Raw genomic sequence first — 18,953 nt, 5'->3', positions numbered from 1 at the left:
AAAATTAATTTCGGGGTAGAAGAGTTTCCTCGTGAGCCATGACCTTTGCTTTCAGCTGTACTTGGAGCTCTCTGTCCCCAGGTGGCAGTGCATGCTGCGGTGCGCTGCCGACGCCCGGAGTGTTTGGGGGTTGGATTTATTTTTGCTGTTGGCGAGTTGTTGAGCTTCCTCACTTGTCAAAACAGAACTCGAGTGCTAAGACGGGTTTCAGCCGTGAGAGAAACAAAAAGAAAATCCCAGCTCAAAGCAGTCAAGCACTAGAAAAGAAATGGGGGCTGGAAGTGAACAGTTATGCCATGAAGTATTGTCAGGAAACTTCTTTTGCCTCTGCTAACCCTCAGCTCTCCTCTTCAAGAATTCCTGCCCTCTCTTATGCTTTCCTCTCCCGCTGCCACTGTTGTTCCTCTCTCTAGTCCTACATCTTTCACATCACCTTATACACCTTCAACTTGTGTTGTTCTTCTACATAATCCTTGATTCTGTTCTCTCTTGTCTCTCTACCCCACTTCTTTCTCTTCAAATCCTTTCCTGACAGGTGTATCAGAAGATACTCAGGTGTTGTGCTGGGGCCATCCTTCTTAATTTCAGATAAAGCATGAAGGTAATAGTGTCTCTACACAGTAGGTGTAAGCTTTTGTTCTTCAGGTGAGGAAAGTCACTTGTCTTTCTACTTGAAGACATTTTTTGAAAGTGCAACCATTCTGGTTGAAAATTTCAAAATAATTTGATGCAAGGTAGAGCTCAGAAAGCTTCAAACTTGGCAGTTGACAAGCAGGTTTGATAGTAAACACCTTAATGTGCTACTTTTAATCAAGAACAGCAACCAGATGATCCATGCTGTACTCCACTTCTCTTAGATGTACTTATAATATGTAGCATGGAGATGCACTGAACTTGATTTCAGTGCCATAGTGAGGACTGTGAGACTCAATGAGCTCAGCAGTGTATGGAAACACAGTAGCTAAATGTAGTGTCCTCAACAACCCAGACAACTAAAGCAACAGAGGGTTTTTGTAGTGTGAGACACAATATTTTGTTCAGTTACTAAATAGGATAATTGCATGTCTCTAAATAATTCTTACATACCTGTTATTTAATTTATGGATAGTTGAAGAGGGAAAGCACCAAGGAGCTGGAAGGTAGAGCCGTGACGTGTCTGCAGCTCCACGTGGCTGAGGTGCCAGCTGAGATATGGGAACATCAGACCAAAGGTATGATAGATGTAACTGATATGGTAGGACCAGGATCTGTTAATTTTAAATTTTGGAAACAGTTCTTAGTAGGGTGCAGAGGGGCAACATGGTTCCTGAGACAGGAGACCTCCTGACTAAATATATTGACAATAGTGATTCCTTTGTAGGACATGATGAGATGTTTGATTCTTTTGTTGTTTGTTTTTTTTCCCATACAAACATAATCTGGTTTTCAAAATAACAAGCCTTATAATAGAATGAAAATGTAACATGAAGGTAACTTTATTTACTCTGTTATGAAATAAGCAAAATTCCTGGTTGTGGGGAGGCATGATGGAAAGAACTATTTACTTCCTTGTTATAGTGAGAGCAATCCCAGTGTCCAAGACAGGCATGTTTGTCTAGTGACTGGGCTGAAGAGTCATTCAGCTGCATAGCTGAGGCTTTTCCTTTCAAGACATGATACAAATTCTGCTCTTCAGCAACATAGTTTAAGACCAAAGATGTTTTATTAGCCTAGATGTAGATGAGAAGCTGAACTCTGAAAAAGAATTTGGGCAGAGCTCCAATATTCTCAACCAAAATTATTATGCAGAGAACTTATACTCGGAAGTCGTTTAATCCTGGAATTGCTCTAATTTACAGTTTACTAACCTGTTTGAACTGAGAGTTTATATTGTAGATTGAGTTCTCTCCAATAGTATCCAGGGTCACCTTTGTTTGAGCAACTCCCTGCCACCCAGCCTTGCTGAGACTGAAGAACTGTTCTCTGTTTCACCGATGTCTTCATTTGGTGTTAATGCCACTGTGCTAATTACTAGCTGCCTGTGGCTCCAACAGGGCCCACTGTGGGAAAGACTTACCCAGTTGCAGGGATAACTTTGTTCCTGCTGCTCACAGGGGAACACTTAATTGGTCAGTCTCCTCCATGGTTCTCTGGCAGTTGCAAAGAAAATAACACCACCAAATGGATTGGTGCATCTGTGTTTCCATAGTCAGTCGTCTGGAATCTCTAAAAATAAAGATGTAGGGTGCAAATTAAGGAAAAAAGCTCACAGTGCTCATTAAACTGTTGATGCCATAAAGGATGTCAGTAAAAAGGGACAAGTTTATTCATAGGGTTTAGTTTCCTTTTACTGAAATGAGGAACCTATTTCTGTTCTTGTACATCATGCCAGTTCTGGTAAGTAATGGACTGTTGATAAATATGTGCAATAATTGGATGATTAAGGGCCCATCAGAAGGCCATGTCAAAGGCCCAGTTTTTGTTGGCTCCACTGATAATCACTACTATAATAAGCATTCAGTTCCCAGCATCACTTTCACTGTGTAATAGTATCACCTGGCCATTCACTAGCCTGAGGGTTTCTTTGTGTTTGCACAAATGTAATAACTACAGTCAGTAAACAACCATTTTATAGCTGGTTACTGCAAGACTTGGGGTCAGTAACTTCTCTTAAGTACTCCTACAATTAGAGGAGTTGAGTGGAATTAACTGTTTAAAGGTTGTGTACAGACAGCTCTGTCAGTTAAGCTGGAGAGAGGGCTTTGCAGGAAGCTTGTTATGCAAGGTAAACATTAGAACAAGGAAAAGGCAGTTTTGGGACTCGTGTTTAGTAGGTTGGGATCATGCTTTTAATTCTTGAAGTATGGAGAAGCAGACTGTTGAGATCACATTTTAGCTAAGGAAAATGAGGTAAAATGTCCATAGTCATTAGCCCCTGCTTATAGACTTATCAACCTTCAATTTGAGAGAACCAAATTTGGTGCTTTACTTTCTTTTCTATGTAAATATAACATTAGGAACCTAAAGCTGAAATGGTGTGGAATTAATCTTTACATTGGAAACATGGAACTGGCATGGCTAGGAGAACTGGAACAATGGCAATTTATTGATGGGGTAGCTGGTGTGTTTCTTTAGTGTATAGGGTCTTGTTCTTAAACCTACAGGCAAATATTAAAGTGTTTGCATTTTTTACTACCAGCCTTGGAGTGTCATTTAGAAGCTTTCTGTGTAGTGAAAATCTTTCTTTTCTTTTTTTTAATAATTCATTGAGATCAGGTTTTGGTATGGAAAAGACTGTACATCTGTGGTTTGTATAAAATACAGGAGAATATTCTACACTTCACATGGTGAAAGAGATGTATGCATTTCTGATTGCATTCTTCTCTCAGAGGTGTTCCTGATTTCAATTCACACTTGAGCCCTGTGGGCAATGAATAGAATACTTCCATCCAAAGCCAGATTTTGCTTAGCATCATTTGTCAGTAATGGAATATTCTTTAAATTGTTCTTGAGCTTTGTCAATTTGTAAACTCTTTTTCACCTGGTTCATTATGACACACACGTTGCTTTTTATTTAGATACACATGAGCTTAAGAATTTGATGCTGAACAAAAGCATCTCTTCTGTGGTGTTTGGCTCCTTTTCAAATGTCATAAGGAAGTGATCTTGGTTGTGATACTGTAAAGGACAAATATACACACTACTTCTGAGAGAAACAATTTTTACTGTGTTGTTTGTTTTTTTTTTTAAGGGAAATGGTGATTATTTGTGAATAGCTTTTCACTTCACATTACAAATTTTGTCTTCATATAAAGCTCTGATTAGATGCAAACTGAACAGGCAGCACAGTGGCTGTGAATCTTAAGACATTCCATATCATAATACTCATTATGAGAGTCCTTGGCCTTAAACTGTAAGAGTCTCTAGAGCTTTGTGCTCCACCAGGGAGTGTCCCTCAGTGTAATTCAAAATAATGTGTATTTTGCAATGTGTGAGTGATCTTTTTCTCAGGAGCTGTGTTCTAAAGCAAGGCAGTAACACATGAGAATGGCTTGACAGGGAGTGCACTGCCTGCTTGGTCAGTTGCTTTCCTGCAGGCTTTCCTGCTGTATTTCTTCCTGAGCATAAGCCAGCTGGCACATCTTTCAGCTTTTGTATTATTTGATTAATTTATCTTATACTTCTGTCAAGCCAGGTTTTATGAAATAGTGCTAACTGAAGTATACACTAGTCATCAAGTACTCCTTTCAGCTTGTGATTAATCAGGGCAGACACAGTAACTTAAAAAAAAAACAACCCACAACCCTGGCCTTTGAAGAATGTTTTCTGTTTTCCTCATCATTGTGTTTGATATTTAAAATAATTTTTTTAAAGTTTAGAACCAGATGGAGGCATCTGTCATGTGCAGCTAAGAGCTTAACAGTGTGAGTGTTGATCCTTTGTCAGAGAGGTCCCTGACACTGCAGACTTGAGAGAGTAATCCTGCACACCTAAGTAAGCTCATAGATTATGAAGAGGACAATTCTGGAACTGCTGTTTATTATAACTCTCAGTCTGGGTGTCTTTCCCCCCCAGAATAATCTGCCTTCATAGTCCAGATTAATCTGTTTTTAAAAGGTTTAACTTGATTTTTTAAAATCAGTAACTTCAGAGACATCATTGGGTGCTTAACCACCTCAAATCAAATATTCTCTTTCAGCTGCATTAAGTTGAACCACCTCATTACCTGTGCTTCCCTCTGCTGGGGTTCAGCTTCAGCTGTTTAAAAATGAGTGCACTCTATGTCCTTTTATTATGGCAGCTTATTTTTTTGCACAGTCTTTGGTATCCTGCTTGGAAGAAGTTTAAAAATGGTGGTGTTTTGATTACTATTCCCTGCCATTCTACAGAATGGATTTTAAAATATAGCAAATTGACAATAAATTTTTGCAGCTGATGAGGCTGACTCATGTTCTCTTAGGTAACATCACACAGGATGTGGAATTTTCTCAGTCTTACTTTCATTTTCTCAGTCGTTATTTCATCCATAGCCAGTCAGCTGTGCTTCAGATGGCACAAAACAAGGAACAAGGAAAATTGTGTTTCAAAACACATGTCAAACAGAAGTTAGCAGTTTGGAAAATATTATGTCATGATGGTAGACTCAGGCCAAGGCTGTATTTGCTGGAGTGTCACCACCCTGATACTCACCAATCTGAGGACTCATTTTTCATGCCTAAAAGTAGAGTATTTTGTTTCCACAATTGTGTAACTGCAACGGCTGCTTTCTCTTTTTCTTTTCTTTTCTTTTCTTTTCTTTTCTTTTCTTTTCTTTTCTTTTCTTTTCTTTTCTTTTCTTTTCTGTCCTGTCCTGTCCTGTCCTGTCCTGTCCTGTCCTGTCCTTTTTTTTTCCCTCCTTATTTTTAGAGGTCACCAAATGTGTTTAATCAGTTCACAGTACAGAATGCAGAGACACCTGTTGGGTCTTGGAGCCTTCTCTCCCCAAAGAACTCAGTAGAATTTATACTCTCTTAGCTGGAAATATCTGGCAGAGCAGGTTGCAGCTTTACAGCCAAGGTTTTCTAAAGTAATTCTCAAATTGCTTTTTAGGTGCTTAACTTGGGAGACCTTAAAAATTATATTTGGTGATCATCTTACACATTTCAGGGTGTTGCTCAGGATAACAAGGCTACCTCTCTGGTCTGCTATTTCATATTGTGTCTTGTCTGTTTGGATTACATGTCTTTGGTTCACTATCTACATCATGATGCATCCTTGTAGCTACAATTAACACTTGGGTTGTCATGGGCAAGACAAGAGTAAACAGCAACTTAGAGTGGATCTCAATACTGTGGGGTTTTTTAAGAACCAATAAGAGCTCATAACCTTCCTGATAATCTCACTTACTCATTCGCTCCCACTCCCCATGTTGTCTTCACCATCTTCCTTGAGCCTGATGGTTTCAGTGCACAAAGCACTGAAGTTTCTTTGACCACTTATTAGTTGCTTTCCTTTCCCATGCTTATATGCTTTTTTTTGAAAAAAGAAACTTTAAAAGTCATGCTGCTGGCTTCTTTGCTGAAGAACTACATTGCCTCTTTCTCATTTTCAACTCTACCAGTATTAAGCCCTGCAGTCTATTTAAAAACAACTCAATGGGTTTGCTGATCATTAGTTTATACTTTGCTCCTTAGTGTGTTTCAACACTGACCTGGAATGCCTCTCTGGAAATGATCACTCAATCTCTGTGATGTGTTTGCTTTTACTAATTCATCAGAGATAAGGTGGTGGGTTGGGGGGTTTTGGCTTGTTTTTTTTGTTTGTTGTGTGAGGCGTTATTTGGGTTTGTTGTTGTTGTTTGTGTTGTTGGTTTTTGGGGTTTGTTTTTTTCAAAATGGGTTCATCTGACTGGGTAGAAACTGATCTGAAATGAAGAACTTGTTACAAAAACCTGCATGTGTGAGCTGTTGTTTCTTAGTTCCTTACCCTAGAGCAATCAGAGATTGTGTGGGCAGGAACTGTGGGCGTATCATTATGTACTTGAGAAATCATCTTTCCTGATATGGTCATTCTACCAAATCAAGACATTAAGGATTTCTCTTATCACTGGGAAGTCACTTCAGGACGCCAGTCATCTGTCTGTCAGACATGCAGATTTGCTCTCCCATTTAAAAGAAATGGGATTTCAAAAGCAAAGATATGGGAGGAAATTGAGATCAGAAATGTGGAATGGTGATTTTGAAACTTTGTGAAAATGCAAGAAATACTGATCCCAGAAAGTTCTACTAGGAAGATGAGCAACATGTTCTTTTGGAGATTTCTCTGATTGCAATGAAGTCTTAGAAGCTGGTACATGAGAAGAGAGCAGGAAATAACACAGTGGTTGTGCTTGGTCAGACAGCTACTTTGAGCTGCTTTAAGCTTGCAGACAGTGTTGTAAAGTCACAGAAAATTCCCTATTACCTTCCTTTCTGTCAAGTCTCAGATGACTAAGTCAAAACTAATCATAGAACAAGATGAGGCAAGAACATGCTTTTAACCAGAAATCTTACTGTTTCTGTCACCAGTGAAGTACAGAGTCTCCATCAGCTCCTTTGGCTTTGGTGGCTGTGATCCAAATCCCCCTTACTGCAATAGTTAGATGAAGCATTTAGACTGCATGAACTGATTATTTCACATCTTATCCTTTTGGGAATTGAGACAAAAGTTGTTATGGATAATAATAGCACCTGCTAATTAATCTGTAACAAGCCTTTGATGTTTGTACTAAGACTGCTTATTATCCATTAAACCCTGTGACTTAACCCACCTCATGAAACCATCCATCACTTTCTAGAATCTGACCTTACTCTGTATCAACAGACATTCTCCCGTGTCTATTATATTTTATTTTTAATAAGTGACTTTTCAAACTCCCAAGTGATGTTGCCCCTGCCAAATTCAGCTTCAAAGGGTGTCCTCTCTGTCAGCGTGGTCAAGAATTGTGGAAATAAGCAGTGTGTTTGCTTGTGGAATGAAAAACAAGCTAAATGGTATGTCTCTAGCCTTGAATTCTTATAGAAAGAGAGTGGGGTAGGAAAAGCAGCATCTTTTGCTGCTAGAATATTGTGTCCAGTTTGGGCAAGAAGAGTGAGTTCAGTAGAAGGCACCAGGGGGATTGGAGTTGGGGCATGTGCCTCATGAGAAGAGGCTGAAAGAACTGAGCTTGTTCAGCCTGGAGAGGAGAAGACCCAGGGGATATAATTGCAGCCTTCCAGTGACTTTGAGGAGGTTGCTAAGGAGATGGAGTCAGGCTCTTCACAGTGGGGCATGGTGGGAAGATGAGAAGCAACATGCAGAAGTTGAAATGTGAAGTCCAAAGTGGCTATAGAGAGAAACCTTTTCCCTACAAGGATGGTCTAGCAGTAGAGTAGGTTGCACAGATATCTTGTGCAATCTCCTTTCTTGGAAGTCTTCAAGACCAGACCGGATCAAGCCCTGGAGCAACCTGGTCTGACCTGATAGCTGACCCTGCTTTGAGCAGGAGGCTGGACTAGATAAAATGCTGAGGTCCCTTTCAACCTGCATTCTTCTATAATCCTGTGTATGACATAGGTTTCTTTACTGACTTTATTTCAGTTATGTTTTGAGGAATATTCCATGAATTCCAGCACTATTCAGTGTACCCTGTTTCAGAAACTGTCTAAAGTTCATTTACATGTTAGTTTTGCTTGCTAGACAGTTCTGAATGAGGAAACAGTTGCTTTAGTCAGTGGTGTACACCACTGAATAATGAAATGAAAATAATGAGCAAATGAAAAAATATGTAGAAGAAATAGTGAGAAGATATCTTCAGACTGAAGTCTTTATTTAGATTTGTGATAAGAGACAAAATTCCCTACATTAGTCCAAAGATTTACTCCATGAACTGGAACTGGCAGCAGATGGACAGAAACTTGCTTTCTGGTGTACTCAACAGAGACAAACAGGGTAAATTGTCTGTATTTCAATGTATAAGTGTCTGCTAGGCTCTCACCTTAAAATCAATGAAAACTAACTAAAAATACCCTGAAGATGCTAAAGAATGTGCCATGTAAATTGTCCTTTTTGGTAGGGGAAGGTAGATAGTTGCTAGTAAAGGAGTTGTAAACTCATTACCACAAACCCTCAAGCATTAGCTTTTTTCCCTAACTCTGAGAGGGAAAGTAATTACACTCACACGTGATGTAATATTCACATGTTGAAAGCTGTGCAGGCTGAGGCAAAACTGCCCTAACTGGAGTGCTTTGCAAGATGTCATTAAAAACAACTTAAGGAGTGAAAAGGCTCATAAAGATAAAACAGAGCCATAAAATTTCCTGAGAAAAGCCCTGTCTTCTTCCAGGGAGAAGAATAGCAGCTGAACACACTGATTTTGTGCAGGCCAAGCTGTGCTGACCAGAGTTTGATGCTTGAACATGTAGAAAAAAAGGAAATGATTAGGAAAAAGGTGGTATAAAGGGAAAGTTAGAGACTTGTAGATCAGCAGTAAAGAGAAGCACGTGAGTTGGATTGAAATGGTTTCAATGGTGCTAAATGTTGCAGTGAAAATGCACAGAGAAATCTTGTAGCTAGTTAATCTTGCAAATGAGTTTCCTTTTCCAGCAGAGAGAACTGGTGTGCTGTCTTCAGGTGTGAGGGGAGGTGGACTCATTACTGGGTGTACTTCTGGTACAGGTGGTAGTGGGAGGCAACACTTTCTTTCCTGAGGGACTTAGGCAGGCAGGTTTCACTACTAATTCTAATTAGGAAAAAAGGGACAGATTCCACGTGGACTAAAACATTTAAATATAGAAGTCATCTAAAACTTCTTTTCCAAAATCAAATACACCCATTTCTGGCAGATTTTTCACACTGGCTCTTAGTGGTAGTAAATATTTGGATCCAGAGAATCAGAGAAAATCTTCTGTTCCAGAAAGTGGTGGAACAGATGGGGGGCTTTTCTTCTTTTTATTTTTTGTGTCATACAACTGACATATATGAGATGTTGGTGTAATTAATGTCTCTCTCTGCCAGGACTTACATGGAGGTTATGTCATGGTTTTGTGTTGGACTGTGGTCACAGCACCAAGCCTGCCTGAGTTTAAGAAGTGTTTGGATGATACTCTCAGGCACATGGTGTGAATCTTGGGGTGCCCCACACAGGGACAGGAGTTGGACTGGATGATCCTGATGGGTCCCTTCCAACTGAGCACATTCTGTGTTTCAATGATAAATTTAAGTCTGTCCAGCCAGGTTGACCCAGAGAAATATGGATAGGTACAAACAGGAGTGCTTTCCAATGCACAGGCAAATCTGTGAGGATGAATTGTTGACTACTAATAAATGAGGCTGTCAAAGCTGGTCCCAGACATCTATTTCCAGATCTGGTGTTTTCCAGAATATGGCTTCTTGAAGAAGATTTCTTTGTGGGCTTAGTGATAGTGCCAAACCACAGTCAGGGTGGGTGCTAAAGGCAACGTGGTCAACAGAATGAGATTTAGCATTTCTAGATGTGATAAATGTTCCTGTGGCTGTTTCCTTCTTGATACCCATGCATTTAATCCCTTTTCTTATCAAATTGATAAGCAGGCTGGGATGGTATTGACATAGAATTATTAGGCAGTTTTGGAGAAAAGTTCCCAGCTGGTCATTTTGAAGAAATAAATTACAGAGATAGAAGTGCCAGAGATCTGGGTACTTGACAGAAAGAAAGATATGGTAAATAGGCAAATCAGGGACCTTGAAATAACTGCTTTTTTTTTGTTGTGGACTGTTCAGTGGAGCCATTTTAAGGTTCTTGGAGCAAATGACCAAGATGTCAAATGATTCCTTCTCGATGTCAAGCCCATCAGCTGCTCCAGCGGTTGCAACTGGAGCAAATGTTGTACAGAGTTGAACAGGAGGGTGTCTTCTCTTCTGGTCAGGAGTTAGTAATGTCTTGTGAATTCCTTTTGGCCTTTTTGAGCACCCAACCTCACAGTCTATTTAAAAAATGTCTCACAATTGCTTCATAAAGAAAGCACATGATTTAGTGGCATAAATAAGGAAGCAGTGCACTTTCAGGAGACAAAATTTTTCATAAGTGTGCTCTTGTCCCCCTCAAATTTAGTTTCATTGATTGTCCCTCAGTGAGGAAATACAGAAGTGGAGCAGGAACCATCCTTCTCAGGACATCACAACTGGTCCATGTTCTTTAGAGCTAGACTTTTCTGTCTGGGATGCAGTACCACAGTGAATGTAAACACTTGCTTTGGGAATGAGATTCAACCAAAACCAATGTCTGAACTTGTGCCTAAGACCAATTTCTATTGACCCAAGTCAAGGGAAAGATAGTATCTTTTCAACATGTGCACAACAGGAGACAGTATGAACATGCCAGTCAGGAAGGCACTCAAATGTGGAGATAAGTAGGGTGAGAAAAATTTAAAAGAATGAAAAACACAGTCTCTGGGTCCAGTACAGGAGGACAAGGAAAATGCTACAGTTGTACACATCAGAGGTTTTGTGGGAAAGGCTGATGGGAAGGTTAGTGATGCTTCAGCAGAGAGGACAGGCTTTCCAGTTGCTCAGAGCTCCAGAGGTAAAGACCTCAGCACAGTCCTCAAAAGGAAGAGAAAGAGAAATTGCTGTGAATGTTGTCATTGCCTGTTGTCACAGTAAGTTTACAGTAACCTAGAGAATTATCAGAAAAAGATCACGCTATGGGGGGGGGGGGGGGAAAGGCATTTCAAAGTATGTTTTCTGATTATTTCCTGGTACAGGTAAGATACTGAATCTTCCAATGATTTAACTTCCTTCATCCAGGATGGAGCACTGTTGCTTCTGTTTGCATCTAAAGTTCTCCTGAGCATGCGTTGTCTGTTTTAGTATTAAGCAAAAATGTGATTTTAATTCTTTTAATGTTGAGTCTGTGTGCTTCCAAAACTGAATGTGGCAGAAATGCACTGCATTATGGGCAAACTTCAGGACCTGAGGATTTTGGTGGACTTCCCAATAGGCTTAGTAATAACCTTTTTCACAGCTCTTTAAACTCTGAAGACACCGTCTCTGTTCATATTTCATGCAAAGCAGGGGCTGTATTTTGTAATTACTCTGATGTAAGCACGTGGAATCAGTCATTTAGGAGAAAGTTATGTAAAAGGTAAGAAACAACAGCTCCTCCATTTCAGCAATTTGTGATGACATCCTGGAATAAGAGCCCTTATCATTGCCCAGACTGACTTGAGAGACATATTTGGTGTCAACTGCAAGTAAGTTTTGAAGTTCTATTAAGATGAAGGACATCATCCATCCTCCATCATAGCAGAGGCTTATATCCCTACTCAAGGATTTCATAGAGTGGCCAAATCGGCCTCTAGAACTAAAGCATTATCTACTCAACCTCATGGTTTCTGGAGCAGTGTCTGTGGAAGTGAATTGTTTTAATGATCCCATGGGAAATAATATGATTGGCTGTATGTTCCTTCACATTGTGGTTAGGAACTGTGCTGTGAGATCAAAATTTTGTGTATGTTTTAGCAATATTTCTTTGGATGAAAAGCAGCACAGAAATGCAGAATGCAGATATACCTTATAAAAATAGTCCTCATTATTTCTTAGACTGAATTTTAGCTTCTGTTCTCTTTTGTTTAAGGTATTTTTAACTTTCAGAGCTTAATTTTATTTTATATCTCAGTATTCTGTTCTTCATCTCAACCCAGAAATGTATGGATTGTTTTTTGAAAATCAGTATTTAAATCTCTTGTGTTACCTGACTTTGATTGGAATCATAGAATCACAGACTGGTTTGGGTTGGAAGGGACCTTCAAGATGTTCTAGTTCCAACCCCCCTGCATGGGCAGGGACACCTCCCACCAGCCCAGGTTGCTCAGAGCCCCATCCAAGCTGCCCTTCAACACTGCCAGGGATGGGGCAGCCACAGCTTCTCTGGGCAACCTGCTCCAGTGTCTCACCACCCTCATAGTGAAGAATTTCTTCCTAATGTCTCACCTGCATGGGCAGGGACACCTCCCACTCAATCAGGTTGTTCAGGTTGTTGCTTAGAAATTCTGAATCCTTCTGATAATCAGTCACTCAAGCTGGAATTTCCTCCTCAGCCCATGCTTTTACAGAGGGACAAATTTGCAGTTCTGTAGTTCACTGTTTTTTCCCAAGGAAAAAGGATCTTCTGGCATGTGATAATCTGAATGGAATCTTTCTTTGCAGTCAGCTGTGATGCACAGGAATTGAGATAACCAGCACTGGTCCATACTTCTTTCTCTATCCATCTCCAGCTTTTCCTTGTGCTCCACACAGTGACATCTTCAATAAAAGTGAAGTCAAGGAGCACAGGGCATGCAGCCCTGCAGCCAGCCATGCACAGGACACAGGGGTTTATGCCCACTCAGCTGCCAAATGCTGTGTTACCTTTTTTGCTTTCATCTGGGCTTGACTGCTGGGGCTGAGGATCCTGCTGGTGAGTCAATATGTCTCAGAGGTCATTTCTGCTTGAGACAACGTGCACCCAGGCACACAGATATCTGGTTATTGGTTGTCTCGATTGCTTAGTCCCTCTGGAGGTGAGTCAGTGTCTCAGAGGTTGTTTCTGTGGGAGACAACGTGCATCCAGGCACACAGAAATCTGGTTATTGGTTTTCTGATTGCTTTGTCCTTCTTTCACTTCCTTCTGCATGTTTGTAATGTGAACATGTGGGAATTTTGAAAAGGGTGGCTGAATAGGGGATTTTGCTACTACTGCATTTCATATTTTGGCCTAACTCTTAAACTTGCAGACAGGAAGGGAAGGGTTTACTGGTACAGACTGTAAGTTTAACACTCTCCTTAGCTTTCATTTTCACCATCAGATGTTCAAATAGTGAAATTTTCCATTCTGCCCTGTCATCCTTTAACCTGCCATCTGATGCTGCCTTGATCAGGAGATAGCAAATGTAACATGACACTTTTTGCCCTAAATGGCTGGTTTTAATATACCGTAAACCTGCAGAAACTAAAAAGGAGTCCAGATGGTAGATTTGGAATCCGACTTGTATTTGTATATTTCAAAGTGCCTAGACCTGAGTCTTTTATTTTGCTTTTGATACAAAGTTGTTATGCCCACTTTATAAAGAAGATTTCAAAATAATGAAGAAGCCAGTGAAGAAGATGCTACAGTTAATGGTAAATACGTTAAAATCACTAACCAAAGAGCCAGGTTTGTCATCTTGCAAAATCTGAGGCAATATTAAAACCAAACACATTTTCTTTGGGAAATGAAAAACCAAACCAGTGTACAAGATGATGATTACCACTAGTCAATATGGGGAGGTATTTGGGAACACTAATTTTAACAGTAGTTATTACTAATTGTAGTTTCTTTGTCAGCAACCACTAGAAGCTTCCAATAAAAACAGTGAATCTCTTGAGGTTCCACAGCATAAAGGGAGGAAGAACTGGTCAGAAGTTGTTTTGTTTCATTGTGTAAATCTTCACTCAAGGACATTTTTGGATGAGAAGTGCAAAGTTTCTAGCAAACTGAGACTTCTAGATACTATCCCAGGGTGGTCTAGCTCCCAGTCTGACCCAAACCCTCAACATAGTTGAGGGGACAAAGGGTAATGGATTAAAACTGAAAGAAGGGAGAATTAGATTAGACATTAGGGGGAAATTCTTCACTGTGAGGGTGGTGAGACACTGGCCCAGGTTGCCCAGGGAAGCTGTGGCTGCCCCATCCCTGGCAGTGTTGAAGGGCAGGTTGGATGGGGCTTGGAGCAACCTGGGCTGGTGGGAGGTGTCCCTGCCCATGCAGGGGGGTTGGATCTGGATGATCTTTAAAGTCCCTTCCAACTCAAACCATTTTATGAATCTATGATTATTTATGTATTTATTTACCTCTGAGTTGAATAAGTACAGAGAGGCTTTCCTGTGGCTCATTGCTCCATCATAGCAGGCGTTGGACACTGCCCAAACATAGTGACAATACTTGTCTTAAAATAACTTTCAAAGTATCTAATACACACTGAACTGTTGCCAGGGAAATTATGTCTATTCTACTGTTAAGGAAAAGCAAGCTGGAAAATGTGAATGAAGTCTCATCACCAGTAGAAAAAACAGCCCTTCAGCCCAGAAGAGGAACAGAAAGTGAATGAATGTTCTTGATGGACCAAATTACTGGAGTTATTTGTACCACAAGGCACTGATGTGTGAAAGAAGTAGTGAGTATTTTACTAAAAGGCACGAGTCAGTTTCCATGATGTAAATGGTCTTTTGTGATCTGACTGCATTTTGACTGATGTTATACCCTTTGGTGTCTCACCTTGGGGTGAACATTTCCTGGTCAGTCAGTGAAGTTAATCAAATGGAGTAAAGCAGGAAGCAGAATACATTTCCTCAGGAAAAGGAAATGCATAAAGAACAGAGCCATCAGTTTGCAAATGCAGATAGATTCCTGCATCCTCATCACAGGAGGAGCATGTGAAATCTTAACACATCTTCTGAGGTGCCAAGTGTTTAGAGATGCCTGCAATGTTGTGTTTCAGATTCGTGATGTCGTAGGCAACGTTTCTGAAAGACTGTGGTGGAGACATCTCAAATGGTTAGAAAATAGGAAAAGGGAGTTAGAAAAAAAAATCATTAGTAATTTATGAAAAGTTGGGAGAGTTGAACATCATCTCTCTAGGGTTACACAACATTAGGAAAATCAGCCCTTGTCATCATCAGCTTTGCCTCAGTGTAATAGTTCTTTGAAGACTCAAGGTGTCCTGATCTCAGAGCAATCACACAAACAGAGCTTGTTCTTTAAATGTTTTTAAGAATATAGCTGTTTGATCTGACGCAGACTATTGTAGTCAGACAAGGAATGTGACTTGATTGGAAAGAAATTGCAGAAAGCTGATTGTTGAGGCTACAGGTCATCACATTTTCAGAAACAAAACAAAATTGTACACAAAATGACAGGATGGTTCGAATGCCATGGAATAGGTCAGCTATTCTGCTCTGAAAGGGCACCTCTTTCATCAAGGTTAATGCAAGAAAAGCAACTAGTTCTTGCATTTTGATATGGCAGAGACACAAGTCACTGTGCAAAAATAGGAAATATGTGTGGAATTGGTTTTCTGAAGGAAGAACTTTCCAAGCAGTGTAGAATATTTGTAGGAGTGCACAGTGAGCTCATTTAGTTAATCTCTGACTCCACCTAAGAAATGAATGGTGCTCTCTTATTATACAGAAGGAGTTTTATTATCAACTTTGGTGAGTAAAAAAGCAGGTCCTGTTTGAAAAACTGGAGTGATTAAGGGGTTCCCTGAATGGCTGTACCTCAGCCAATGCTTTAAACAATTCTCATGAGGAAAGATGTTTCTTTTCTGGTTATTCCAAATCTGAATTTTCATATCTAATCTCTACATAGCCTTTCCTTGATTTCAGCAGTCTCCAAGCACAGAGAAATAAGGAGGCTGAGTAAGAAAAGCTTAGGAACCATTGGACATCATAGAATTCACTTAAATTTCTACTAACATATGGGTTTTTTTACAGTACAAGACATTAAGATTCCCCATGTTCTGTAGAAAAGAGAGGTCAGATTTAATAAGAAAGAGAAGGATTCAAATAGAATTTTAAAACCCTGCTAAAAGAGCAAATGTGAAGAAGAGTTGTAACCTTTTTCTTTGACCTCTGAAGTTTCCTTTCAGTTCAAGCACCTTCACTTTGACCCTTAAGATACATAAAGTTGTATTCACACTCCAGCAATTAAAACTGTCTATATGGTTTGGGAAGAGCTGTCATGGATCAGAAGCAAGGTAGAAATTTGTGGCATGGCATTGGCTCACACAGCTCACACTTTCTTTCTGCCTGCTGATTCCTTGTCTGGAATACTTTAAGCAAAGTGGTGTCAAGTGATAATTCTGGTGAGAGGAAGGGCATCCTGTAAAAAAAATAAAATTCTGAGTGTGAACCTTTGTGAGCAGTGGATGCAAAGAAGCTTGTGCTTGATACAGTCAAGGAGATGAGTGCTCAGACTACAGAAAACACAGATCTAGTTTTCAAAGTCTGTTTTTCTCTAGCAACCCTGGATGGGACATATACAGGTGTATTGATGCATGAACACATGTACACATAACTCAGTTTACCTCTAGGGGTGCTTTACACTGTTACCTAATGGTCATTTTTAAATAGAGAAACTAGACACAGAAAGATGAAAATGCCTTGCCTGAGCTTGTCCAGGAAAAATGTGACAGATGAAAAGAATGTTTCCTGGTTTCTCTTGCAGCCTTATCCCTTATTTAGCAGATGTTTAATTAGCACCTGTAAATATTTCTCTAGTTATCATTGCAACTATGTTGACCTTGGATTAGTCAGCAGATTTAAGAATGGCCTTTAATGTGAAAAGAGTTCTAAACAGTTTCCTTCAGATAATTCTACATAGTATCAATGAGCAGATAAGTGAGGCCAAAATCTGTGTGTCTGCTGGAATCTTGCAGCATTCCTGAGGCTGCAGCTGCCTGCCTGAGTGCCACCCTTGGCTCCAGGACCACTTTGGCTTTCAGACCACAGGTAGAAACCTAATTTTGTAATATCTGAATGTCCACGTGTTGCCTAAAATTGAAAATCAGCTCAGTAATTCCATCTTTGGGCCTTCTCCTACCTGAAGGGGGTCTACAGGAAAGCTGGGGAGGGACTTTTTATAAGGGCATGGAGTGACTGGATGAGGGGTAATGGTTTTAAGCTGGAAGAGGGGAGATTTAGTTTCAACATTATGAAGAAGTTCTTCACTATGAGGGTGGTGAGACACTGGCCCAGGTTGCCCAGGGAAGCTGTGGCTGCCCCATCCCTGGCAGTGTTGAAGGGCAGGTTGGATGGGGCTTGGAGCAGCCTGGGCTGGTGGGAGGTGTCCCTGCCCATGCAGGGGGTTGGATCTGGATGATCTTTAAGGTCCCTTCCAACTCAAACCAGTCTATAATTCTATGATCTTCATAATCTGGCTGTCCTGCTGGCATTCATGCAACACTGTGGGAATAGTTTATACTTCAGGGAGTTGCAGTTTCCTTCCAGTTTTTCTAGTGTGTTGGAAAAGCACAAAGGTACAAACCTCATAGACAGAACAGAGAGCCCTGGAGGGGAAGAAATTCCACAAATACTCTATTGAAAAAGGTCCTTCAAAACTTGATCAAAATTAAGGAAATAGTGTATTTTGTTAACCAAAAAATACCTGTCCTTAGTTGTGATTGCCTGGTGAAGTGCTTAGGCTTTAAAGCTCTGTGGTTCTGTAGAAGTTGTTTATGAAAGTCATAGACTTCTTCTGTAGTATTTGTTTATGAAAGTTATGGAATTATTCTGTAGTATTTTTAATGAAAGTTATAGAATTATTCTGTTGAAGTTGTTTATGAAAGTCATAGACTTCTGTAGTATTTGTCTGTAAAAGTCAGACTTATTTTGTAGAATTTGTTTATAAAAGTAATAGACTTATTCTGTAGAATTTGTTTATGAAAGTCATAGACTTATTCTGCAGAAGTTGTTCATAGAAGTCATAGACTTACTCTGTAGAAGTTGTTTATAAAAGTCATAGACTTACTCTGTAGAAGTTCATATAAGTCATCGACTTTTTCTGCAGCTGCTGGTTCGATGTAGAGGGCAGCTGCATCCAGCGAGAACATCTGCAACTGTTCTTTCAGGAGTCGGGTTTATTTTTAGATTTTTAACATTGCCTGCCATGAAAAAAAACCTGCTCCGGGTGATACCCTGCCCTTACCAGCAGCGGGTGTAGCAATCGGGGTGAGGGCAGGCTGCGGGCGGGGGATGCTCAGCCCAGCAGGAACTGCCCGCGCTCCTCCCGCACACCCATCGGGGCGGGAGCACCGGACCCTCCGGGATTCCCCCTTCCCTGCTCAGCCTGGCTCTGCTCTTTTGCATACACGAGCCTGCAGTATAAAATGCTTTTGCCTCCCAGGAGGGCAAGAGAGCAGGAGAGATTCAAGGAGAGGAACTTGGAGAGAGAGAGCAGCATCTCCTTGCGGGGCAGGACGGTCTCTCCCAGGAGCAGGGTAAGCTGTGCCCGGGGTTCCCTGCCCATCCCTTTGCTCCCAGCAAGGGGAATAACTATGGCAAAGTGGGGGGCTTTTTTTTCCCACGTCAGGAGCAAAGTGTTGGAACTGGTCTCCTGCTGTGTTTCCAAGCTTTCCTGCTGACGACTTGATTCTCCTTTCTGCTCGTGTAAAAGTTTGTGCTTCTGACAGGTTTGGTGGTCGATTTTATTTCAAGAGCCCTGTTGTGGAGCAGGCAAAATGCAAGCAAGTCCTTACTCTGAATGCCAGCAAATAGAAAATGTGTGTTCTCTCTTCTATATTGGTTTTTTCTTTTTCTATTTTTCCTTCTTTATTTTTCTATTTTTTCCTTCTTTATTTTCCTGTTTTTCCTTCTTTTAAAATTTTTTCCCCTTCTTTTTTAGCTTTTCTTATTTTTATTATTTTTAATGTCATTGTTTTTATTTTTCCCCTTTTTGTTGTTTTTTTTTTAATTTATTTTGT

At 40.4% G+C, this 18,953-nt stretch overlaps 1 protein-coding gene across 1 annotated transcript in view; it reads left to right on the top strand.

Annotated features, from left to right (window-relative positions):
- Nucleotides 1-1,165, top strand: part of LYRM9 (LYR motif containing 9) — a 37,674-nt gene extending 36,509 nt beyond the window's left edge. The window contains exon 5 of the mRNA XM_051635861.1: nt 1,109-1,165. The gene's annotated coding sequence lies outside the window, so the exon portion shown is untranslated. The remainder of the gene's footprint in view (nt 1-1,108) is intronic.
- The last annotated feature ends 17,788 nt before the right edge of the window (nt 1,166-18,953 follow it).

The sequence above is a fragment of the Apus apus genome, chromosome 18, assembly GCF_020740795.1.
Source record: "Apus apus isolate bApuApu2 chromosome 18, bApuApu2.pri.cur, whole genome shotgun sequence".
Lineage (NCBI taxonomy): Eukaryota > Metazoa > Chordata > Aves > Apodiformes > Apodidae > Apus > Apus apus.
The sequence above is the reverse complement of the archived record's forward strand: the minus strand, read 5'-3'. Positions and strand labels throughout refer to the sequence as shown.